Below are 9,155 nucleotides of genomic sequence, written 5' to 3'. Positions count from 1 at the left end.
TCATTTCCATCAGGATCTATACTGTGATCGTTGATATACATATTATATATGCATACCATATACTGCTATGCTGTATAATAACTTATATTGGAGTATTAATACATCTATCCGATCTATCTAGGTAAATACCCAATTAGATATATTATGAAAAATAACATGAGGATGATGACAACATTGTCTTTCAAGTACATCTTTAATACATCACTATATGCATCAAAATCCTCCATATATCATTGGCGCTACGTTGTACCTCCCTTTTTAGCTGTATTGAGCGATCTATAGGCTACCTCTATGCCGCACCTCCCTTCTAGTTCACACTGAGTACCTCTGACCAATCAGAGTTAAGCTACGCCATTATGCGTTCCACCCTATATCTTTATTTAATGCTGCTACAATGCAGAACATCGTGGATGAGAACGCGATGACGTCTGGGTGACGCGATGACGTCAGCACGTCAGTCCGCGTCACCTAGTCACGTGACAATAAGGTCCCGGCCGTGTCTATGTTAGGCGACGCGCACTAGACGCGTCATATGACGCACCGCACTCTCAAGCGGGGCCGGGCTCTAATATCCAACACACGAATGTGGGGAGGAGCCGTGACGCCGCGGCGTTAGCGTGGTGCATCAGAGGCAGCGCCCCCTCAATCCAGCCTATGGGAGGGTTGGAAACTCGGCATAGCCCAATATGGGGATTCATATGCACACAATACAAAGTATGATCAAAGCATTACATGCAATCTAAACAAGGACAAAACGATCAATGTCCATATTCTTCCTCCCTAATGACCAAGTAAACAAGAAGGGCAATTACAAAGTGGTATTATAAAAGCATACTATGAATAAACATAATAGTTTAAAAAGATTCCCGCCCACTTGCATGATCATTGGCCGAGACCTGGGATACCTCCCTTTGAGGAGGGGATAAGTTAGCTTTATAAAGCTCAACACATGAACACCACACAGATAGCCCTGACCTACCATCAAGGCCAGAGGCGCTACCTCTTTGATCCTAAGTATATGGAGACTCCTATAGCATAGCAGAAAAAGACTAACTAAGGGTGCATTCACACGAACGTATATCGGCTCGGTTTTCACGCCGAGCCGATATACGTTGTCCTCGGGTGCAGGGGGGAGGATGGAAGAGCCAAGTGCAGGAACTGAGCTCCCGCCCCCCTCTCTGCCTCCTCTCCGCCCCTCTGCACTATTTGCAATGAGAGGAGGCGGGATGGGGCGGGGCTAAAGTCCGTTAATTAGCCTCGCCCCCGTCCCGCCTCTCCCCATTGCAAATAGTGCAGAGGGGCGGAGAGGAGGCAGAGAGGGGGGCGGGAGCTCAGTTCCTGGCCCTGGCTCTTCAATCCTCCCCCCCCCTGCACCCGAGGACAACGTATATCGGCTCGGCGTGAAAACCGAGCCGATATACGTTCGTGTGAATGCAGCCTAAATCCTAGCAAAGAAAACTGCATCTTTACCTAGAATGCTAACTTAATTATGTTAGCTCTTGACTCTGTTTTTTCCCTAGCATACTGTGATCTCTGCATACACTTTGCAGTCCCACAGTACAATGGATGCTGATGTACTAAGGAGATGATAATAAGATATGGGTCATACTCCTTTTATGGTATATCAACCGCATCTATTGCAAGGCTTCTGTACCTTTGCTAGCTAGGTGTAAAACAAAGAGATACATATGCTCAATATTATCATAGCATATGAATACTCTCTTGCTGGGTAATAGAGCAACCTGTGAGCTATAAAAAAGAAAGCTAAAATAATATCACCTGCACAAGTGCATCTTTACCTAGAACGCTAACTTATTTATGTTAGCTCTTTACTCTGTCTGTCCCCTAGCATACTGTGATTTCTACATTTACTTTGCAGTCCCACAGTATAATGGATGCTGTTGATGCGATAAGGAGATGCCAATGAGATACGGGTCAGACTCCTTCTATGGTATATCAATTGCATCTATTGCATCTATTGCAAGGCCTTTGTACCTTTGCTAGCTAGGTGTAAAATAAAGAGATACATATGCTCAACATCATCATAGCATATGAACACTCTCCTGCTGGGTAATAGAGCACACCTGTGAGCTACAAAAAAGAAAACTAAAAGAATATCACGTGCACAAAAGCATAAATCCTCATTAAAGTGCACCAGATAAAATGCTCTTTAAGCTTACTGAGGATACTCTGACAAGCTAAGATATCATTTATGTATTAGGTGCTCATTTACCTAACAGTCAAACAGTACATTGAAAATACCTGCTAGTGAGTCTTTCTGCCTTTTCAAATCGAAAGGCTATAGGAGTGAGATATAATATATGTGCTACTGTTCTAAAAAACGCTGGAGCAGATATAACTACACAGATGGTACTAACTGATAAGATCTCCTGATGATCCGTTCTACGAACGGGGAAACGCGTTGAGACTGAGATTATACATAGTACTATTAGCTGATATTGAATTTTGAGTTGTTTGAATAAAGTGGAATCACCATCAGAAAACACAAAGTGGTCGCCCCAAGATTAATTTCTCTAAAAGAGGGCTACCATCTGTACCTTTCTCTTCTTATATTATGAGAACATAGAAGGTGGCAGTACTGAGACAATTGGATATTGTTTAACATCAATATTACATACCAATGGTCCATATTATGCTATCACCTGTGTAACTCCATAATCCCAAAGCAAAGGGAAGATAAACTTATTCCCATACTATATCTTTCTAGAACACGTACTAGAAGAAATATTGGGGTGATGATGACATTCAACTCATCCCAATGAAATACTTCCACACTATATGAATATGTTCAAAAGAAAGATATAAGGACGGGGAAAGCTAATCAAGAAAGGAATTTTTTATCTACTAGTTCCTGCGTTTTTTCTCTTTACCACTCTACCAGTACTTGTACCCACACTAGGGACCCCTGGTACTAAAAAGAAGTGGTGATAGTCTCTTCTGATAGAGACCTGTATACCTCTTGATATATAGAGGTTTTTTGTGTAGTGCCCTATTTGTGTTATATGGTTTTAAATATATCTATTAAAGTTTATTGATTTTATTTACATTCTTTTGAAGAGGTTCATTCACATGATGCGTTCCTGCATGGCGCTGCGATGTGATGTTCTATCTGGCTGCGGGACCTCACACAGCAGCCCTATAGTTCTCAATGGGGCAGCGGCAGGAGAACAGCCCATGCGATGCTATTGTCACATCCTGCCCTGATATCACTCTTGCCATCCACTAAGCTTTCACATGAATGTGAGTGAGATCTGGGGGAAGGATTTATGGCCCCATATCACACTCGCCTGTGTGAAGCTAGCCGAAAAGATTAACCCCTTCAAGTAAAAAGAATATCTAAACATGTTATGGAAATGGACAAATAATATGCATTTGGTATGTTTTCTTTGCACATTTTGTATGCATTTTAATGTGCTTAAATTAACATTTTGTGTTTATCAGCCATATTAAACATCATATACAAATAAGGACATTTTCATCAGTATACTCTTCCAAATCATTCATAAAGATTTTGTAATAGACTGAATGCAGTAATGAATGACAACACTGCAGAGCTGAGCCTGCTTACTGGCAATATATTATTTTGTATCCCTTTAAGAACCTTGGGACTACATTATGTCACATCTACTCTCAGGATGCTCTCAGGTTACTCTCAGGATGCTCTCTCCTTCTCCTTTTTTTTCCGCTTACAGGAGGATCAGGTCTCCACAAAAGGGAGAGGAGAAATATTTTCTAACATTTTGCTTTCGGACAAAAAAGCTGGGAGTGCAGATTGCTGGATGTGATGTGCGATGAGCTGTGGCCCTCTGTATCCTGCATATAACACTCGTCTTTAAGCTGTCCCTCAGAAATCTAATGTTAGTGAAATAATCTTCAACTTCCCTGCTTCTCCTCCAACTAATCACTGGCAAAGGATCACTTAAAATCAGCAATCAGAAATCCATCCAGACAGGTAATTGCTTAGAATTACATTACATATATTTCAGCTTTTATTATAAAAGTATTTAAAAATTGTGTTTTTTTATTTTTTTATGCAGCTATCCATGTTCAAAAATCTTGCAATATTACAGTTCCTACACTAAACACTGGAGCAGCTGCAAGAAACTAAGATTTCATGTTCTCTGTAGCTTGTTAACGTTAGGCCTCCTCCACACGGGCGACACGATATGGATGCGAGAAAATGGCAGCGATATCGCATTGGTGGTCCGTGCGATATCACTGCAATTTCTCGCAGTGATGCCATGATTTTGTGGCGCTACAAAGTCGCAAGTGGTGCGACAAAGTTGCTCGACTTTGTAGCGCCACTTGCAAGGATTTTCGGGGAGAGGGTGGGGGCATGAAATATTAGCCCTACCCCAAAAATAGCCGCAGGGAAAAAAAAGAATACATCACCTAAGAAGCACTGTCTGGCTCCGCTGCGTCTTCTTCCTGGCCCTCGGCACTGGTCTTCAGCATATCTTCTGGCAGGGGATTGGAAAATCCCCACATCCGGGAAGCGCTGCCTCTAATTGGCTGAGTGCTGCGATGCTCAGCCAATCATAGCCAACACTCGATAAATCAATCACACTCATTCATCCTCAGTGAGTGATTCATCGAGCGCTGGCTCTGATTGGCTGAGTCGTTGCCCTGAGCCAATCAGAGGCAGAGCTTACTAGAGGTGGGGATTTTCTAATCCCCTGCCAGAAGATATGCAGTAGATAACTGCTAGGGACCAGGAAGAAGATGCAGCGGAGCCGGACAGTGCTTCTTAGGTGATGCATTATTTTTTGTGTGGTTTTTTTCTGCACATAGGGCTTATTTTCAGGGTAGGGCTTATATTTCAAGTCCCCCTCCCCCAAAATTCCTTGCATAGGGTGCAACAAAGTCACGTGACTTTGTAGCACCACAAAATCACCGTATCGCAGCAAGAAAAAGCAGCGATATCGCATGGACCACCGATGACTGGGAATTACAAGCAAAGCCAGATTCCATGTACATACAGCTGTTTCAGGGTTTTTGCCCTTCATCAGTGTACAGTAGGAGTATGGCTTTGCTAGTGAGAGGCTTGAGATGGGGGGTCATAAACGCTATCTTTTCTCCTTAGGGAGCGCAACTATAAACTAAGTAAGGAAACTCCTACTGTACACTGATGAAGGGCAAAAACCCTGAAACAGCTGTCTGTACATGGAGTCTGGCTTTGCTTTTAATTTCCGGTCATTGTAACAAGGCTTGTATAAAAAGTCTGACTTTGACTTGAAGGAATGCTGCCTTTCAATAGGTGGCACTGTGGAGGTTTTATTCCATCTCCTTTATTTGCATATTACCCAGAGGAGCGTGCGTGGCCATTTGAGTCGTTATACTTGATTCCACAGATTTTAATTGTAATTTTATATTAGAAATCCACAAGAGTTCTGCAAGACATCCTTGACTCCACAGCAGAAAGATTTTCTGCAGCGGAATTGAATCTTTTCCAGCCCAGGTGTTGGATCCATTGGGATAACATTATGACGCAGAAATGTCCGTGTGAAGTAATTCCATTCTGTGTGAATTGTTCCTAATGGATCCTCAGAAAAGTTGATATGTATAGTAAATCAACAAAAAGTGTATCTTTTAAAGGCCACAATCACACAAGTGCGTGCTGGTGCGTACATAGGTGCGCACAAAACCGGCGCAAACATGTACATGTACAAACACGTATGAATGCAGGTCCATGCACCATTGCTATCAATGGGGCCACGTCTGCTGCCTGCAGCCCCATTGAAGGCAATGGGCTGCCGACAACCGCTGCAGCGATTTTCAGGTAAGAGCTTTAAATATAAGCCCTTCCCTTAAAATCATCACTAGCTGGTGTAAAAAAATAAAATAATAATTTTTAAATACTCACCTCTTTGGCGCTGTCGGGGCTCAGTGCGTCTTCTCTGCTCTGTCCACAGCAGTGTAATGAGGTTCTTTCAACAGGCAGAGATTTAAAATCATTGAAATTCATTGAATGGCTGAGCGCTGCCTGTGATTGGCTGAGCGCTGTGACCAATCACAGGCAGCGCTTAGCTATCATTCAATGTATAGTTGAGCGTTCAGCCAATCAGATACAGCTATTTCAGCAGGTGGGGATTTTAAATCCCTGTCTGCTGAAAGAAGTTCATTACAGTAACGGGACCCAAGTTGCTAGACACGCCTGAGCCCTGGCAGCGGGGAGATGTAAGTATAGATTTTATTTTTTACTACAACTAGGAATGATTTTCAGGGAAGGGCTTATATTTAAAGCCTTTTCCCAAAAATTGCTGCGGGGGTGCCGTCATCCTATTGCTTTCAATAGGGCAGCTTGCAGCAGCATCCCCATTGAAAGCAATGATAGAGCTTTGCGATCCTCTGCCACAGCTGTCACAGTGTTCAGTGACAAGGGGACTCCATGCGGGGAATATTGACATGTACCACGGACCTATGGTGCACGCATGTCTTATGTTTTGCAGGTGTATGCATATGCACGCATGTAAAAAGACATGTAAACACACCATAGGGAACCAATGGTTCTAAAGATGCGCGGTTTTGTGCGGACGTATGTACGCACATAAACACCCTCGTCTGAATGAGGCCTGAAGTAGTGGCTCCAAATCTATATATATAAAATTGAATGTATGTCTGTCTGCGTGCGTGCGTGTCTGCGTGCGTGTCTGTTTGTCCTTTATGCGCTACTACACCATTCATCCGATCGCCATGAAACTTTGGGAAGTTGTTAAGTACACTCCTGGGAAGATTATAGGCATAGTACAACTATCCTACGATAAATGGCGCGCGAGCGTCGTCGAAAGTTACGCCCCCCCCCCCACGTAGATCGAATAAGTAAGCCACCTGCTATTGTGATGTCATCACTGATGTCATCAACATCGGACGCCCTTGAACATGCCCCAACATGTTCTATAAAGCTGCATTGTGATGTCATTAAGGCTCTATTATGACACGTACAGCTTGGAACCACTAGAGCACGCCAGCCAATTACCATTGGAGTTGGAAGTGGGTAAACAAGTACTAGGATATCTTCCTAAGAAGCCACAGCAGCCGGATAAATTGTATGTTCCACCCAATGGCTATTTTATTTAGCCCGCAAGGGGGAAGCAGCGGCCTACAAAATCTCATTCAGGTAGGTAGGTTCAGTTCTTGGAGGTTGGGGAATGCTTATGGGCAAGGCCTTATGTCTCATCCCAACTCGATTATTCAATTCTAAGCGCAAAAGAATTAGCGTCCAAATTTTACGTACGGAATTTAATTCTCTCACTTCCCAATGTCATAGAAACTTGAAATTTGCACGAGCATTGATTATGTCATAAATAGGAAAAGTTAATGGGTCCCAACTCGATTATTCAATTCAAAGCGCCAAAGAATTAGCGTTCAAATTTTACGTACGGAATCTAATTCTCTCATTTCCTGATGTCATAGATAGATAGATAAATAGATAGATAGATAGATAGACTGTACGCAATAACCCAGATAGATAGATAGATAGATAGATAGACTGTATGCAATAACCCTGATAGATAGATAGATAGATAGATAGATAGATAGATAGATAGATAGATAGATAGACTGTATGCAATAACCCTGATAGATAGATAGATAGATAGATAGATAGATAGATAGATAGACTGTATGCAATAACCCAGATAGATAGATAGATAGATAGATAGATAGATAGATAGATAGATAGACTGTATGCAATGACACGTACAGCTTGAAACCATAAATACTAGAGCACGCCAGCCATTTACAGTCAGTCTCCATTGGAGTTGGAAGTGGGCAAACATGTACTAGGCTATCTTCCCAAGAAGCCACAGCAGCCGGATAAATTGGATGTTCCACACAACGGCTATTTTATTCAGCCTGCAAGGGGGAAGCAGCGGCCTACAAAACCTCAGTGGTCGCTGCTGCCGTCATCTAGATATATAAAAACGAATGTATGTATGTATGTCTGTCTTCGCAGCAACGCGCGACGGGTACGCTAGTGAGATATAAATGTACTAATATTAAAGGGGTTGTCCCGCGAAAGCAAGTGGGTCTATACACTTCTGTATGGCCATATTAATGCACTTTGTAATGTACATTGTGCATTAATTATGAGCCATACAGAAGTTATAAGAAATTTTTCACTTACCTGTTCCGTTGCTAGCATCCTCGTTTCCATGGAGCCGTCTAATTTTCAGCGTCTAATCGCCGGATTAGACGCGCTTGCGCAGTCCGGTCTTCTTTTCTCAATGGGGCCGCTCGTGCCGGAGAGCGAATCCGTGTAGCTCCGCCCCGTCACGTGCCGATTCCAGCCAATCAGGAGGCTGGAATCGGCAATGGACCGCACAGAAGCCCTGCGGTCCACCGAGAGAGAAGATCCTGGCGGCCATCTTCAGCAGGTAAGTAAGAAGTCACCGGAGCGCGGGGATTCAGGTAAGCGCTGTCCGGTGTTCTTGTTTAACCCCTGCATCGGGTTTGTCTCGCGCCGAACGGGGGGGGCTGTTGAAAAAAAACAAAAACGTTTCGGCGCGGGACAACCCCTTTAATGTGTAACACAATTTCATAGCAAGAAAATAAAACGCTCTGAGTCTTCATGAGGAACAAAAAGTCCCATTGTAACTTATTGTCTGAAAATGGCAATTTAAAAAGCAACTAACGAATATCATGAACTGCTTTCGTATGAGTTTGTAAGTTACCCCTTAAGTCGTGAAGACAAGGGACATGCTGCATTAAGAGGGGACCTTTAGCGAGTTTAGCCATTAATTTACCTGCTTTATTACTGAATTTAAATAAGTGGGCTTCACCAGAGGATTGATTCAATTTTTCCCTTTTAGCTAGCCACGACTCATAAGCCTAGTTAGTTTCTTGCTACAACTGTTTGATTTGTGGGTTGGGAGAAGATTGGAATGAGGTTATGCCACTTGTAATTGTGCAGTATAGTGTTTTATCTTCTTTTTAATAGTTTTTTTTTTAAGATTGTTCAGATATGCCATTATTTTTTCCCCAAATGACTACCCTTGCAGGGTCTCATAATAACCGAGAGTCATTTAGATGTTGGTCATTGTCAGCAATAGATTCTAACCACCAACCTTGAAGTAAAGTTTAGAAGTTTTCATCAGTATCTAGGTGTGATGGAAATCTCCATAAATAGTAATTTC

This window comes from Eleutherodactylus coqui, chromosome 5 (assembly GCF_035609145.1).
Source record: "Eleutherodactylus coqui strain aEleCoq1 chromosome 5, aEleCoq1.hap1, whole genome shotgun sequence".
In the NCBI taxonomy this organism is placed as follows: Eukaryota; Metazoa; Chordata; class Amphibia; order Anura; family Eleutherodactylidae; genus Eleutherodactylus; species Eleutherodactylus coqui.
The sequence above is the reverse complement of the archived record's forward strand: the minus strand, read 5'-3'. Positions refer to the sequence as shown.